The sequence below is a fragment of the Lepus europaeus genome, chromosome 5, assembly GCF_033115175.1.
Source record: "Lepus europaeus isolate LE1 chromosome 5, mLepTim1.pri, whole genome shotgun sequence".
Classification (NCBI taxonomy): domain Eukaryota; kingdom Metazoa; phylum Chordata; class Mammalia; order Lagomorpha; family Leporidae; genus Lepus; species Lepus europaeus.
Window position 1 is genome coordinate 38,603,546 of NC_084831.1, and position 16,734 is coordinate 38,620,279.

The 16,734-nt window shown below is 47.2% G+C and overlaps 1 pseudogene; it reads right to left on the reverse strand.

Annotated features, from left to right (window-relative positions):
- Positions 1–15,775, reverse strand: part of LOC133759079 (cytochrome P450 4A7-like) — a 36,077-nt pseudogene extending 20,302 nt beyond the window's left edge.
- Between the last annotated feature and the right edge of the window lie 959 nt (positions 15,776–16,734).

Below are 16,734 nucleotides of genomic sequence, written 5' to 3' on the forward strand. Positions count from 1 at the left end.
TTGATTCTGTGTTTAGCTGTCCTCCTATAGGTTCCTATGGACTTTTTCCAGCCACTTCTATTGTATTCAGTACTTTGGGATGGCTCTGTAAACAGATGAAGCCAATAATGTATTAACAGTACCAACTGAGAGAAAGTATGGTTAACTGAGGTTACTAAAAACAAAAAACAATTCAAATCAATTGGCAATCTACAAAAAAGAGTTAAAGATTTTAAAAGCTATTATTAATATTTCTATATTTGTCTATTATGTTATGTTATATGTGTGTACCTATTGTATGTCCACATGGGAAAATTTTATTAAGAATTTCATTTTAATTGGCTTATAGATAAGATTGTCCATAAATTTAAGCTGCTAAAATTAATCAAAGATACATTTTAATTCATGTGACCTGAATCTCTGCATCATATGTTTTATACTTGTTGGTAGAAAGAAACTAAAAACATTTTATATGGTTGTGCTTAAGTTTACTGGTTAAACAAACTACACCATGTTAGATATTTAAGAGGTGTTTTCAAATACATGATTCTTAAAATTTATAGAAGGCACTGGACCTTCTGGTAAATGTTTTCTTAAGTTGTTATCTAATGGTTGAAACTGTTTGCTAAGTACTCATGTAATATTGCTATTGTCAGCAATCAATCTAGGACTTGCTCCCTCATTTCTCTATTCTAAGCCCAACTTGTTCTTTCATTTCTCTATTTTCCTCAAGGTAGGAAACTAATTCTATTATGAAGGAATCTGTAGGATGCACAATTTAATCTTTAGACCTTATAAAAGAGATGGCTAACATTTTTCTGTAATGGAATAGCCAAAATAAGAGCTTAAATAATAATCTCATAGCTAGATTTATTTCGCCATCAGCGAAGTAAACAGTAAGTAGAAAAAATCTCCCTTTCAGACCAAAGAGAAAGAAAGTTTTAAAGTGAGAATATAATTTTCCTCATGGGCATTGTCTACCTTAGAAAAACTACTACAGAACATGCCTGTGACTATAGACTTGTAGTTCAGGCCACTGAAGATTAGAGATGGGACTTGGGCACTCCCTTGACTTGCTTCTGGTCTACTTTAACAAAAACCAGTAGGAAAAGAAAGCTAGGCATCAGAAGCAATGGGTGGCAGGCCTATTAATGGCTGATCTGTACAGTGATCTGCCCTCAAGGAGACCCAACAGGCCAGTCCACTGCAGTGGCTTACAATGTGGTAAGCCTGGGCTTCAGCAGAAGTCAACTTGTGAAGAGCCCTGGCAGCTCTGCCAAGAGTTGGATCACTGGAAATGGACCTGCCCTGGAGTCGAAGGATGCCCAGGTCAGAGCCACAGATCTTATTGGCTCTAAGCTGAAAAGCCCTTCACTCAGCCCAACTTCCAAAGTGACCACCACAGCTGAGGGGACGGCCAAGTAGGGTCAGCAACATTGCAGGCAGAACTGTAAATTTCTTGTTAGAGATGCCACCTGCCTTTACCTGGCCAGCTCTCCTCCCAGGCCAGCTAAGTAATGAAAGTCAACAGAGTGCCTTCCCCTAGGAGGTTCACACCTCCCTTAGGATGTACCCCATGTGAAGAGATAGATAGGTCTGGGCCTCTTACAAGGCCTAAAGCCCAACAGATTAGTATCAAGCCCCTTTTGTCAGATTCTATTTGCCTCTCAATCAGAAAACTTAATTGTAGCTTAGACAGCACCTTTCTTAGCTTCTCTAATAATGACTCTGTCCTTTGTTCTAGACCCCGTCTAGCGCACTTGGGCCTCATTCTTTTGTAATCATAACCTCTACTCTACCTCCAATGGCTCTACTCCCAACCTGTGTGTACTGATGGTCCTCTTCCCCACTTGATGCTGTATAATTGTTCAGACCTGGTTAATGCCACTCTTAGGATCATTGGTTACTATCCTCACCCTGTCTTTTTATGACCTTGTCTAAATATGATCAGAGTTGGTGAACTTGGAAGACTTCCATAGCCTTGGTAACTCATGACGAGAGCCTAGGGTGGTTACTGGCGCCATAAACTAGAGTGTCAATTTGTTGGGTCAACAACAGGAGTCACTGTGCACTTGCTCCTCATGTGGGATCTCTGTCCTTAATGTGCTGTACGTTTTGATTTAATGCTATAAGTAGTACTCAAACAGTATGTTTCACTTTGTGTTTCTATGTGGGTGCAAACTGTTGAAATATTTACTTAATATATACTAAACTGATCTTCTGTATATAAAGAGAATTGAAAATGAATCTTGATGTGAATGGAAGGGGAGAGGGAGAGGGAGAGGGGAGGGTTGCGGGTGGGAGGGAAGTTATGGGAGGGGGAAGCCATTGTAATCCATAAGCTGTACATTGGAAATTTATATTCATTAAATAAAAGTTAAAAAAAAACCATCCAGCTTCAGCTTACAGGACCTCGGGAAACAGCATTTTTCATTCTCAGTTGGGTGGTTACAGCGAGACATTAGGAGAAACTAGACAGACTTAGGATCCAACCCAATCTACAGGTAGATCATAAAGGGGAAAACCCTCTAAAACAATGATGAGAGCTGCAATTTTCCAACAGGTGTATTACAGGTGTCCTTCAAAAACAATGTTTCTCTCACAGACATGCTGATTTTTGCCAAGGATAATAAAAAAAAAGACCAATTTCTTTCCAAATAAGTTTTCATTTGACCGGATTTGCGTAGCTACTTCTGTAGGTACAGGAACAGACGTCACTCACCAGACACTAACGTCAGAGACCCCCTGAGGCTGGAAGAGCAAAGCAGAGCAGGTGTTCTGTCCGACCTGCGCTCGCCGGAAACCCGAGGTCCCCGAGCCTGCTGGAAGGCTGGAAGCCAGGCATTCTACATGTGTAGCTCAAAACAGTACTGCTCCAACGGTATCCACTTCAGAAGAGAACACATTCCATTGAACATCTGCAAATACCCATAGCATCATAAAATTAAAATACTAGGTTTTGAATTTTGGAACAACCAAGTCGGGAGAAAAAACCAAATGCTTCCATCTGTTTACAAATAGGAACTTGTCCCAGTAGCTGCAAACTGTATACAGCTTAAGTGTGGAGGTCAATGGGACGCTGGCAGTAAACACACCCGCAGATAAAACCCCAACAATACAGAAGTCCTGGCAAATAAGCAACAGAAACGCCCCTGGGCAGCAGCACTCTGCCTCAGGTGAATGCCTCCCGGGTTGCCATCGGCTTGGCTGCAGTTATCAGCGGCCAGCTAGCCGGCTCGTGCACGGCTCCCCTAGCTTCCGGCCACAGTAGTCAGACCTTAGCTGACCTGCCTGCCTGCCTGCCATGCCCTAGCAATGGACTCTCACACCTCTGACTCTGCTCACTGCTCCCTGTGTTCTATTGCAGGTGAATTCTTCTCACCTCCCATGACACTAGCCTTGGTTTGTTGCTTCCCATGATATTTTAGCGGCAACGGAATTGTTTACCCAAGTTCAGTAGGAATCTATTCTCCTCATTACAGGACATAGTCGGAAACATTGGCCCGTCTCAAAATTAAGCACCAAGTGCCTGGCTTCAAGGGTTCACACTCTCACGGGGAGCCTTGTGGTTTCTCAGCAGGCTTGAAACTGCAAAAGATTAGGCACCATAGTTTTAAAAAATCTAAGTCTGCCTTGGGTTTGCTGCTTAAATTTCAGTTTTCCAAATCTGAGATTTTTTTTTCTAGATTATTATATGGTACAGCAACTTTGTTACTATACTTAATGCAAATAGTCAATCAACAAACTATAATATACCTGCTTTTGGAGTGTAACTCTGTTCATCATTTTTAGGCCTGCTAACTTTCAGAGTTTTCTGAATCTGAGGTTACTATATAGTTAATCAACCTTTTCTGCTGTACTTACATGACGAGTCAGTGATAATATTTCTGCTATTATATTATAACTCTGCTCATTGTTTTAAGATACAAGTTGATTTATGTTCTTGTTGGGTTTATATATATATATATATATATGTATTATGTATTCAGCTATCTTCAATTACTCTTCAAATTTTATCTTTTTCAGTTTTTTTAACTCTGAAATTTACTCATTCCTTTTTAACTTTTTTATTTATATAAAGGGAACAAATTCCATGTATTTCATATGTACAGTTTTTTTTAAAAAAGATTTATTTATTTTACTCGAAAGGCAGAGTTAGAGAGAGAGAGAGAGAAAGAGGTCTGCCATCTGCTGGTTCACTCCCCAATTGGCCGCAACAGCCAGAGCTGTGCCGATCCGAAGCCAGGAGCCAGGAGCTTCTTCCAGGTCCTCCCATGCAGGTGCAGGGGCCCAAGACTTGATCCATCTTCCACTGCTTTCCCAGGCCATAGCAGAGAGCTGGATTGGAAGTGGAGCAGACAGGACTTGAACTGGTGCCCATATGGGATGCTGGCACTGCAAGTGGCGGCTTTACCTGCTACACCACAGTGCTGGCCCCAAGCAATGACATACTTTCAATTTCCTTTTAATCACAAGCTTAGCCAGAGCCAGCCTATAGCAGAGTTCCTGACTCCCAGCCCGATGCCCATTCCACTACCGCTCACATTTCACCACAGTTTCCTCAACACTTGAGGGCCCAGAAAGGCTGATTTCTGCAGGACGCTGAGCCCAGAGGCTTGCCGAGCCAGCATCTGAGGAGGCGAGCGACAGGAGGTGGAGCGGGGGCCTCTGGGGACCTGGGAGACAGGGAAGGGACCAAGGAGCAGACTGCGGCATGCACTCCTTGCTTCCCATGGTGCCACACCTGGATTCCAGGGTGCCAGACCCTTTGGAGGCCTCCCCCAAACTGAGAAATGGGGGTGCCCCAGAGTGAAGACACCCACCAAAGGCTCATGTGTGTGCCTTGACCTCCCTAGCTCAGAGCCTGGACAAAGGCAGCTGGCTGCACCTGTCGGCATCGTCCAGCCTCCAGAGTGAGGCGGTTTGCACCCAGAGTCCTGAGTGTGCCAGTACCATGACAATGTTTTTGGGAAACAGGCCAGGCCAGAGGCCGTGGGTCAACAATCCAGTACTATCCAGTTCAAGAAGAAAAGACAAGACACTGCTTTTCTTTTCATTTTGTCTTCCCTTTGCTACACATTTTGCTTTTTTCCTTGTAGCTTAGAATGTAAAATCAACTGTTGGAAGCTTTGTTCTGAGTAAATATTTATCTTCCTTTAAAAACCACCAGTCACAAGCTTAACCCTCCACTAAATAAAGCATTCAACAAGTAGTAAGTAGAAAAATCACTGCTCCTCAGGGGTATAGACAAGGCTATGAACAATTATCAAATCTCAAAATGTCAATTTCAATCATAAACACCGCGTCTTTTGTCTGTGTATTAGTAACCACAAATCAGGGAAAACATATGACATCCGTCTTTTGGGGCTGGCTTATTTCACTAAGGATAATGGTCTCCAGTCGCATCCATTTTGTTGAGAAGGGATTTCATCTTTTTCATGGCTGAGTAGTATTGCATCCTGTAGGTACCACAATTTCCTTATCCAGTCACCAGCTGATGGACATCTGGGTTAACTCTGCATCTTAGCTGTTGTGACTTGGGCTGCTATAAACATGGAGGTACAGGCAAGTCTTTCATGTGCTGACTTCATTTCCTGTGGATGTTGTCTTTGAGCTTTGGGTCTACCGCCTGTCAGAGCTCTACAGAAGGGCTGCTGCTAGTCAGATTCTCCTGGCCTAGCACACTGGCACGGTGACTCTACAAAACAAATAGAGCGAAGTGTAGCAAGGGACTCCAGGTAAAGTTCTCCTAAGGTCAGCTCCTTCTAAAACTCCTTTGTTGCTCAGATGTGGCTAAAGGGGTTTCTGGCACTGACTGCTGGTGGCCAAATATTCCCCTGCCCACAGTGTAGAACCGGATCAATAACCAGCTCAAACCCAACCTGGAACAAATGGAACAAGCAAGGAGCAAATGGAACCCTCTACAGAGTGGTCGATCAACAGTGTGCTCAGAAGATGTTTTTTAAAAGATTTATGTATTTATTTGAAAGGCATAGTAATGCAGAGCAAGACACACACACACACACACACATATGGGGGCAGGAGGGAAAGGAGTGAGAGATCTTCCACCCACTGGCCCACTCCGCAAATGGTTGAAATCATTGGGGCTGGAGTAGAAGGAAGCCAGGAGCCAGGAACTCCATCTGAGTCTCCCATGTACGTGGCATGGGTCCAATCACTTGAGCCATCTTCTGCTTTCCTAGGTGCATTGGCAGGGAGCTAGATTGGAAGTGGAGCAGCTGGGACTCGAACCAGCACTCATATGGGTTGCCAATGTCACAGGCTGTGGCTTAATGCACCATGCCACAATATGCCAGGAGGGAATAAAAATCAAGATGGAGTCACTGGTGTCAACCTACACAAGATTAAACAATGCTGAGGAGTTATGAAGGAATTCTTTCATGTGGTTCCCTGATAATACCTTCTCATTAAAAAAAACAACAACAAAATTCTACTAGAGCTACACCCTCTAGTAGAAAAAACAAGAGAAATGCTGACTTCATATGATACTTGACATTCTCTTACTCAGCATGGAAATCTGTAAATAGCACACAAGAAAATTTTATTTAGACCATTTGTCTTATAGTTATCGAAAATTACTTTTCAAAAGTGTTTTTAGAGTCTTTTCTATAAGTCTGGATGAAAATGCTTTTAGAGAAGAATCATAACTGAATAATGGAAGACTCAGAATAAGTATGGTTGAAATTCTGAGATTCCAACAATTCGCAAGGAAATTCAGATATTTTCATTGCTTATGGGGCTTTAAGATAACAACAGTTACTGACAATATCACACCAGGACCATCAGACTCGTCTCAATTCTATGTAGTACTTAAAACATTCACATCAAAAACATATCCATATAAATATAAATGAAAGATTTAGCATTACTATTTGACAGTACCTCCTATACAATCCAATATAACAAACATGTCTCATTAGTCTATTATCTCCACAAGACAACAAATATATTCTTTATAGCACCCAGGGAGTCTATTATGGACTGAACAGGACTTGGCTGCCCAAACTCAAGCTGATGTCGAAACCCAAATTCTTACATGAACAGTTAATTGATGAAAGCAAGGGCCAGAGCTGTTGCTTAGTGGGCTAAGCCTCTGCCTGCAGTGCTGGCATCCCATATGGGCGCCAGATCATGTCCCTCCTGCTCCTCTTCCAATCCAGCTCTCTGCTATGGCCTGGGAAAGCAGTGGAAGATGGCCCAAGTCCTTGGGCCCCTGCACCTGCATGAGGGACCCAGAGGAAGCTCCTGACTCCTGACTTTGGATGGGTACAGCTCCAGCCGTTGCGGCCAACTGGGGAGTGAACCAGCAGATGGAAGACCTCTCTATCTGTCTCTCTGTGTCTGTAACTCTACCTCCTAAGTAAATAAAAAATATATTCTTAAAAACCGCAAAAGTGAATGGTTGATGGGTTGGGATGGAGGCCTGATCTAGTTATGGCATGTAGGAGGTGGGCCCTGGGAGATCTTTGCACCACTGAAGACTGGCTCTCTGGAGATATGTCTTGAGAGGGGATTGGTTCCGTAAGCCCGGCTTCTCTGTCTCTGCTTCCTGGCTCACCGTGCAGCCACTGCCTTCCACCAGCTCCACCACTGCCACCTGATCCTGAACTGTGAGCCTCCAAACAGATAAAAAAGCCACAATAAACCTTTTCCTTCCCAAAATATCCTCTCGGGCTTTTCAGTTAAAGTAATGAAAAGCTGGCTAATACATCACCCAACTGGAACATCTCAAAGTCAGTTCTCATGTAAAATGACTTAACCTGGAATTTTGACAGAGAGGAAATCTAGCAAAGGTGCCAAAAGTTTGAAAACACTTGGCTGAAAGAGAGTTACCAGCTACCGTAAAATAATTGCCATTTATTTAACCAGAGTGGTAATTATAATTCTCTAAAAGCAAAGACAGAAGTTACTTAGATATGGAAAAACCTTAATTCTTTTAAGTTTCAGACTTCCCAAAGCATTAAAAAGTTAATGAAGATGGCACAAAATGCAATAAATTGACTTGACAAAACAAAAATCTTTTCTTCCTAATCCAATACTAAAAGGTAAAGAAAAGCTTCCTGCTGTGTGATTACCTCCCCCTGTGGGAAACCCATTAAGAAAACCCAGAACTTGAAACGTTATCAGGATGACTTTGAGATGCAGATGCATATGCTGGACATAGATGTCTTCTCTTTAGGCCTTTATGTCACACACACATAAACTCATATTTGACTTTCTACCTAACATTCCCCCCTCAAGAGGCAAATACCCAAAAATTCTTTTTTTTTGAATTATGGATGGAGTTCTGTTTTCTGTAGCTTCTTCAAAGCTGGCATGTGGGCGTTGAGGAGGATTTGGGTATTTCCTCTTGCTATCTGTCATATGGTGTGCAACAGTGGCCTAGGAAAGACCGTTCTGCTATGGTCCAGAGGGCTGCTCAGGTTGTTCTGCATCCTGCCCTGCCCCCTCTTACCCAATAACCTGCCAGGTGGGGGGGTCCCCGTCCCTTCTGCCTGACAAATCTTCTACAATCTCCCAGATGCAGCCCAGTACCTGCATTTCAAACACCCTGCTCCGGATCCCGATTCTCCAGGGGGTCTTGCTCACCCTTTCTCTAAACTCAGGACGGTGCCAGCTAGCCTTCCTCCTGATACCTTCAAGGGAAAACTCAGATAGAGGTTTTTCTATTTACACCGAAAAAGCCCTTTGTTCCAAGAGGAGCAGAGGTGGGGAAGCAAGACCCATCACCTTAAAAACCCCCGGCTTTGGCCAGTGCCATGGCTCAATAGGCTAATGCTCCACCTGCGGCGCCAGCACACCAGGTTCTAGTCCCAGTCGGGGCACCGGATTCTGTCCTGGTTGCCCCTCTTCCAGGCCAGCTCTCTGCTGTGGCCAGGGAGTGCAGTGGAGGATGGCCCAAGTCCTTGGGCCCTGCACCCCATGGGAGACCAGGAGAAGCACCTGGCTCCTGCCATCGGATCAGTGTGGTGTGCCGGCCGCAGCGCGCTGGCCATGTCGGCCATTGGAGGGTGAACCAACGGCAAAGGAAGACCTTTCTCTCTGTCTCTCTCTCTCACTGTCCACTCTGCCTGTCAAAAAACAAACAAACAAACAAAAACAACAACAACAACAACAAAAAAAACCCGCCTCAACCAGACTACGCGCTCAGCCCTCTGCCTCTCTGCTGAGTTGCCTGCCTGCCTGCTCAGGTGTAATCTCTCCACTCAACCATGTAACATTGCTCCTCCTCCCCAGTCCGAGCAACTGGGCACTCTCTCTCAGGTTCTGTCTGGAGAGGTGCCCATCCGTTCTTACGGATGTCCCTGCCCTAATAAACTTTGCTATTTTACTTTTCCACTGCAAAAAAGGAAAGGGAAGGGAAGGGAAGGGAAGGGAAGGGAAGGGAAGGGAACCTAGAACTTGATGCTGACGAACAGGTGCCTGACGTCCAGGTGCCTGGGCTCTGACGTTGGAAGAGCGTGCGTTCCAGGTTATCAGTACACACAGCATTAGACAAGAATGTGAGCAAGAAAGATCAGGAACATCAGCAGCGACAGTGAAGCTCTTAAAAACCATTGCATGTCGTGTTTTGCTGTTTGCTCAGAACAGTTTAGACATGAGTGTCCTGATAAAATCCAGGTGCACATGAGTGAGTAATACTGCGGAAAGAATGCTAGGCCTTCGCGGCAGACAGCAGCGGAGTCAGAAGAAACTTCAAGATCTAAGAAGGAGCAGAGTCTGCAATTATAAGGAACCATAAAACGGGGACGAGGCAGAAAGCCTTGAAGTTCAGAAGGTGCTAAAGTTTTAAAGAAACATATTTCAGAACCAAAGTAAAAATCTCTCATGATTAATGTTGCATTTTAAAAGCATTTGTAAATAATTTCCTTTCAGTATTTGCTGACCTAATCATATAAATTTTCTAAGATTTATCTTTTTTTTTAAATTTCTGAGTGGTAATCTTTATTTATTCCTGGGGTTTATTTTTTTCCAAGAAGCCTTTTGTTTAAGGGATATAAACATCATGCATTTCATAAGTATAACTTTAGGAACATGGTGATTCTTCCCACCATACCTGCCCCCCAACCCTTCTTCCTCCTACCTCTCCTATTCTCATTTTTATTTTTTAATAAGATCTATTTTCAATTAACATTATACACATATGATTAACTCTATACTAAGAGTTCAACAAATAGTATGAAAAAAGAACTGTTTCTCAACACTCAAGACAAGGGCTATTCAATCAGACTTATCTCTCAAAAATATTTCATTTAGGTCCTCTTTTTTTTTTTGCCAGAGTGTCTTGGCTTTCCATGCCTAAAATACTCTCATGGGCTCTTCAGCCAGATCCGAGTGCCTTAAGGGCTGATTCTGAGGCCAGACTGCTGTTTCGGACATCTGCCATTCTATGAGTCTGCTGTGTATCCCATTGCCCATGTTGGATCATTCTCTCCCTTTTTGATTCTATCAGTTAGTATTAGCAGACACTAGTCTTGTTTGTGTGATCCCTTTGACTCTTAGACCTATCAGAGCCATCAAATGTGAACTGAAATTGATCACTTGGACTAGTGCGATGGCATTGGTACATGCAATCTTGATGGGATTGTATTGGAATCCCCTGGCACATTTCTAACTCCACCATTTGGGGCAAGTCAGCTTAAGCATGTCTCGAATTGTACATCTCCTCCCTCTCTTTTTCCACTCTTATATTTAACAGGGATCACTTTTCAGTTAAATTTAAACACCTAAGAATAAATGTGTGTTAATTACAGAGTTCAACCAATATTACTAGAACAAAAAAAAATACTAAAAGGGATAAAGTATTAAATTGTACATCAACAGTCAGGACAAGGGCTGATCAAGTCACTGTTTCTCATAGTATCCCTTTCACTTCAACAGTTTTCCTTTTTTGTGGTTGATTAGTTGTCACTGATCAGGGAGAATATATGATATTTGTCCCTTTGGGACTGGCTTAATTCACTCAGCATGATGTTTTCCAGATTCCTCCATTTTGTTGCAAATGACCAGATTTCACTGTTTTTGGCTGCTGTATAGTATTCTAAAGATCTCTGCGAGTGAGATCCCAGCAGAAAGAAAGGGCCATCAAAGAAGGAGGCACCTTTCTCTGAAGGGAGCAGAGAACTTCCACTTTGGCTATGACCTTGTCTAAATAAGATCGAAGTCAGCGAACTCAAGAGGCTTCCATAGCCTTGGAAACTCATGACTAGAGCCTAGGGAGATTTCTGATGCCATAAACAAGAGTGTCAAATTGCTAAGTCAACAGCAGGAGTCACTGTGCACTTACTCCTCATGTGGGATCTTTGTCCTTAATGTGTTGTCCAATGTGAATTAATGCTATAACTAGTACTGAAACAGTATTTTATACTTTATGTTCTGTGTGGGTGCAAACTGATGAAATCTCTACTTAATATATACTAAATCAATATTCTGTGTAAAAAGATAATTGAAAATGAATCTTGATGTGAGTGGAATGGGAGAGGGAGTGGGAGATGGGAGGGGTGCGGGTGGGAGGGAAGTTATGGGGGGAAAAAGACATTGTAATCCATAAACTGTACTTTGGAAAATTATATTTACTAAATAAAAGTTTAAAAAAAATTTCATTATGAGTTGGCATTACCTCCTATGATTTATTTGAATCTTTAAGTTTTGTTAACATATTTTCATCTGGAACAACCCAATAATTCCATTTTAGAGCAAAAATAATATTTATTTTAATCACATAGAATTATTTTTGTTAAAGATTCATTTATTAATTTGAAAGTCAGAGTTACACAGAGAGGGAAAGGCAAAGAGAGAGAGAGAGAGAGAGAGAAAGAGAGGCCTTCCATTGGCTGGTTCACTCACCAAATGGCCACAATGGCCAGAGCTGGGCCAATCTGAAGCCAGGAGCCAGGAGCTTCTTCCGGGTCTTCCACGCGAGTGCAGGGGCCCAAAGACTTGCGCCATCTTCCATTGCTTTACCAGACCATAGCAGAGAGCTGGATTGGAAGTGGAGCATCCAGGACTTGAACTGGTGCCCGTATGGGATGCCAGCACCACAGATAGAGGCTTTACCTGCCATACTACAGCACCAGCCCTTCACATAAAATTACTTGTTTAAAAAAAGAATTATCTTTTAGCCGGCGCCGCGGCTCACTAGGTTAATCCTCCGCCTTGCGGCGCTGGCACACCGGGTTCTAGTCCCGGTCGGGGCGCCGGATTCTGTCCCGGTTGCCCCTCTTCCAGGCCAGCTCTCTGCTGTGGCCAGGGAGTGCAGTGGAGGATGGCCCAAGTCCTTGGGCCCTGCACCCCATGGGAGACCAGGATAAGCACTTGGCTCCTGCCATCGGATCAGTGCGGTGCGCCGGTCGCAGCACGCCGGCCGCGGTGGCCATTGGAGGATGAACCAACGGCAAAGGAAGACCTTTCTCTCTGTCTCTCTCTCACTGTCCACTCTGCCTGTCAAAAAATAAATTAAAAAAAAAAAGAATTATCTTTTTTCCTCTTAACTTTATCAAAAAATATACCCCCAGGGGAAGGCATTTGACACAGTGGTTAAGACATAGCTTGAGATGTCTGCATCCCATATCAGAAAAGCTGGTTTGAGTCCCTGCTCCCACCTGCTAGTTCACTGCTCAAATGCATACAGTGGCTGAGGCTGGGCTAGGACCTCAATCCAAGTCTCCCCTGTGAGTGGCAGGATCCCGACTACTTCAGCCATCGCTTGCTCCTTCCCAGAGCTTGCATTGGCAGGAAGCCAGAATTGGAAACTGGAGCCAGGAAGAAACCCAAGCACTGCAGTAGGAGATGCAGACTGCTGAATGGGGATTTCAGCCAGTAGGCGAAACACCTGCCCTAGTTCTACTTCCTCTTTTTTAATGCAGGATTGCATAAAACTCAGTAGCTGAGGTGTAGAGGGAACAGAAGCCAAAACGGCAAGCCATACAACCTGAACACCTGCAGGAGCAAAATCTAGTACAAGAAGCCAAAGAGAATAGAGCATGACCAGGTCCTGTGCCCAGAAACGCTCTCGGGAGTGAGGGCTGCGGTGACCAGAGGGTGCTGGAACCCATCTCACTAAACCCTCCCAAAAATGGTCTGGTTCCAGGCCCCTCCATCCAGAGCTTGCCTTGTCAGTGCTTCTTCAAGCCAGTTTTTCCATATAACCCAAAAACTTATTCCAGATCCTAATCAGGGAGCAAGACTGGATCTTTTCTCATCTCCCTGCTGGACAGCGAGGCAAAATAAAACATTATTCTTTCACCAAGGTAGAAAAAGGAGAGCCATGAAAATGCACAGAGCACAGGGCTGGGACCAAGCACTACACAGGCACGGGGCACAGGACTGGGAACAGGCACTGCACAGGGCACAGGACTGGGAACAGGCACTGCACAGGCATGGGGTACAGGGCTGGGACCAGGCACTGCACAGGCATGGGGTAGAGGGCTGGGACCAGACACTGCACGGGGCACAGGGCTGGGACAAGACACTGCACGGGGCACAGGGCTGGGACCAGACATTGCACAGCCACATGGAACAGGGCTGGGACCAGACACTGCACAGGCAAGAGCAAAGGTCTGGGACCAGGCACTGCACAGCCAGAGGGCACAGGCCTGGAACCAGACACTGCACAGGCATGGGGCACAGGGCTGGGACCAGACACTGCACGAGGCACAGGGCTAGGACCAGGCACTGTGAGGCACAGGGCACAGTGCTGGGAACAGGCACTGCATGGGGCACAGGGCTGGGACCAGACACTGCACGGGGCACAGGGCTGGGACAGGGCACTGCACAGGCACAAGGCACAGGGTTCGGAACAGGCACTGTGAGGCACAGGGCACAGGGCTGGGACCAGACACTGCACGGGGCACAGGGCACAGGGCTGGTACCAGGTACAGCACGGGCCACAGGGCTGGGATAAGACACTGCATGGGCCACAGGGCTGGGAAAAGACACTGCACAGGCACAGGACACAGCACTGGGACCAGGCACTGCACAGGCACAGGGTTGGGACAAGACACTGCAGGGGGCACAGGGCTGGGACCAGACACTGCACAAGCACGGGGCACAGGGTTGAGACAAGACACTGCACAGGTACAGGGCACAAGGCTGGTACCAGGTACTGCACAGGGCTGGGATAAGACGCTGCACGGGTCACAGGGCTGGGACCAGGCACTGCACAGGCACAGGGCACAGGGCTGGGACCAGACACTGCAAAGGCACAGGGCTGGGACCAGACACTGTGAGGCACAGGACACAGGGCTAGGACCAGACACTGCACAGGCACAGGACACAGCACTGGGACCAGGCACTGCACAGGCACAGGGCACAGGGCAGGGACCAGGCACTGCACAGGCACAGGGCTGGGACCAGGCACTGCACAGGCACGGGGCACAGGTCTGGGACCAGGCACTGCATAGGCACAGGGCTGGGACGAGACACTGCACAGGGCACAGGTCTGGGATCAGGCACTGCACAGGCACTGGGCACAGGGCTGGGAACAGGCACTGCACAGGCACGGGGCACGGGGCTGGGACCAGGCACTGCATGGGGCACAGGGCTGGGACCAGACACTGCACAGGCACGGGGCACAGGGCTGGGACCAGACACTGCACAGGCACTGGGCACAGGGCTGGGACCAGGCACTGCACAGGCACAGGGCACAGGGCTGGTACCAGGTACTGCACGGGGCACAGGGCTCAGATAAGACACTGCACGGGTCACAGGTCTGGGACCGGGCACTGCACAGGCACGGGTCACAGGGCTGGGACCAGGTACTGCACAGGCATGGGGCACAGGGCTGGGACCAGGCACTGCACAGGCCCAGGGCACAGGGCTGGGAAAAGGCACTGCACAGAATACGGGGCACAGGGCTGAGACAAGACACTGTGAGGCACAGGGCACTGAATACAGGTCTGGGAACAGGCACTGCACAGGGCATAGGGCACAGGGCTGGGACAAGGCACTGCACAGGCAGAGGGCACAGGGTTGGGACTAGGCACTGCACAGGCACAGAGCACAGGGCTGGGACCAGGTACTGCACGGGGCACAGGGCTGTGATAAGACGTTGCACAGGTCACAGGGCTGGGACCAGACACTGCACAGGCACAGGACACAGCACTGGGACCAGACACTGCATGGGGAACAGGACTGGGAACAGACACTGCACAGGCACAGAGCACAGGGCTGGGACCAGGTACTGCACGGGGCACAGGGCTGTGATAAAACGTTGCACAGGTCACAGGGCTGGGACCAGACACTGCACAGGTCACAGGGCTGGGACCAGACACTGCATGGGGCACAGGACTGGAACCAGGCCCTGCACAGGCACGGGGCACAGGGCTGGGGCCTGGCACTGCACAGGCACAGGGCACAGGGCTGGGACCGGACACTGCACAGGCACAGCCTGTGACCAGACACTGCTCAGGCACAGGGCTTGTACTGTAAATGTGCACATAAATAGCATGTAGAGAGAGAGATTCTCTAAAGAATAATATTGATTTGGCAACAACAGAGGTTATGTGCACCATCATAAGCCACATGTGTTCTCATGGCAGTGCTCTTCTATGTCCAAATAAATGTCCTTATTTCTGGAGACTCTCTCTCTCTGTATGCTCTTCAGATTGACTGTGAATGCCTACGACCCTCTAAACTTCAGTGTCGAAAATCAATCACTAATCTGCTGCTCTTCATAGGTGGGGACTGGGGGAGGTGAATGGATGAAGGAGGTCTTGTCCTTGGCGGCGTTGCCGGAGTGAGAGCAGCCTCCTTCCCCTTCACTGCGAGAGGACATTATGAGAAGATGCTGTCTATGAATCAAGATGCATGTGCTCAGGCTGCTGGGGACTTGACCTTGGAGTTTCCAGCCTCCAGGACTAGGAGAAACGTCTCTTGCCTGTGGCATGCCAGCTCACGGAGTTTTCTTACAGCAATCTGAGTGCATGAATGCACCCATTTGGTCCACACTCTCTGTTCACCCGCAGCACCAGGGGTGGTAATGGCCGTGAACTCCTGCTGTCCTGTGCTCACTGAGCGTGGGCAACGTGAGCCCTCTGTGCCACTTGGTGCCAGGCACCTGCCACACATCCTGGCCAGGATGTTCCTAGCTCATTATCCTGCCCCTACACTCCTCTCCAGTTAAGCCAGGACTGTCCCACCTGCCCCTTCCTGCCCGTTCTTAGAGTAGGGCTGAACTACAACAGTGACCAGCAGGCCAGGTCTTGGCAGCTGGCACTGAGCCAGAGCAAAGCCATTTCAGGGATGCAAAAATTGACTTCAGACTGTAGATAGAGGGCCCCGGAGAGCTCTGTCCCCGACATCCAGGGCCCTGGTGAGGGATGTTGGGGGTCGGAGAGGAACCTGTGTGCAGAGCCAGCAAGAAATGGGTGTCTGGGTTGACAGTGGCTGGCGAGAGCAGGGAACTAGCCCAGTAACCCTGTGAGAGTGCGTGGGGGGCGGGGAGGAGGCAGGACCTGGGGAGGGCAGAACTTGTCCTGTGTGGGAGGAGCTGCTTGGGTCTGATGTCCTCCCCACCCCAGACGGACCTGTTTGCCCCCTGGGCCCCTTCATGCTCTTATGGACTCCTCCATGAGCCTTCTGGACAACCTGTGCTCCCTGTGTGTGAGGGAGGCTGACGGGCGGCTGGTGACACGGCCAAGACTCTTTCTCAAGTCTCACCAGGGCTGTGACAAGCTGAGTCCCCAAGGCCCTCAAGCTAGAGCAGGCCTGGAAGGATTTCCTGCCCAGCTTAGG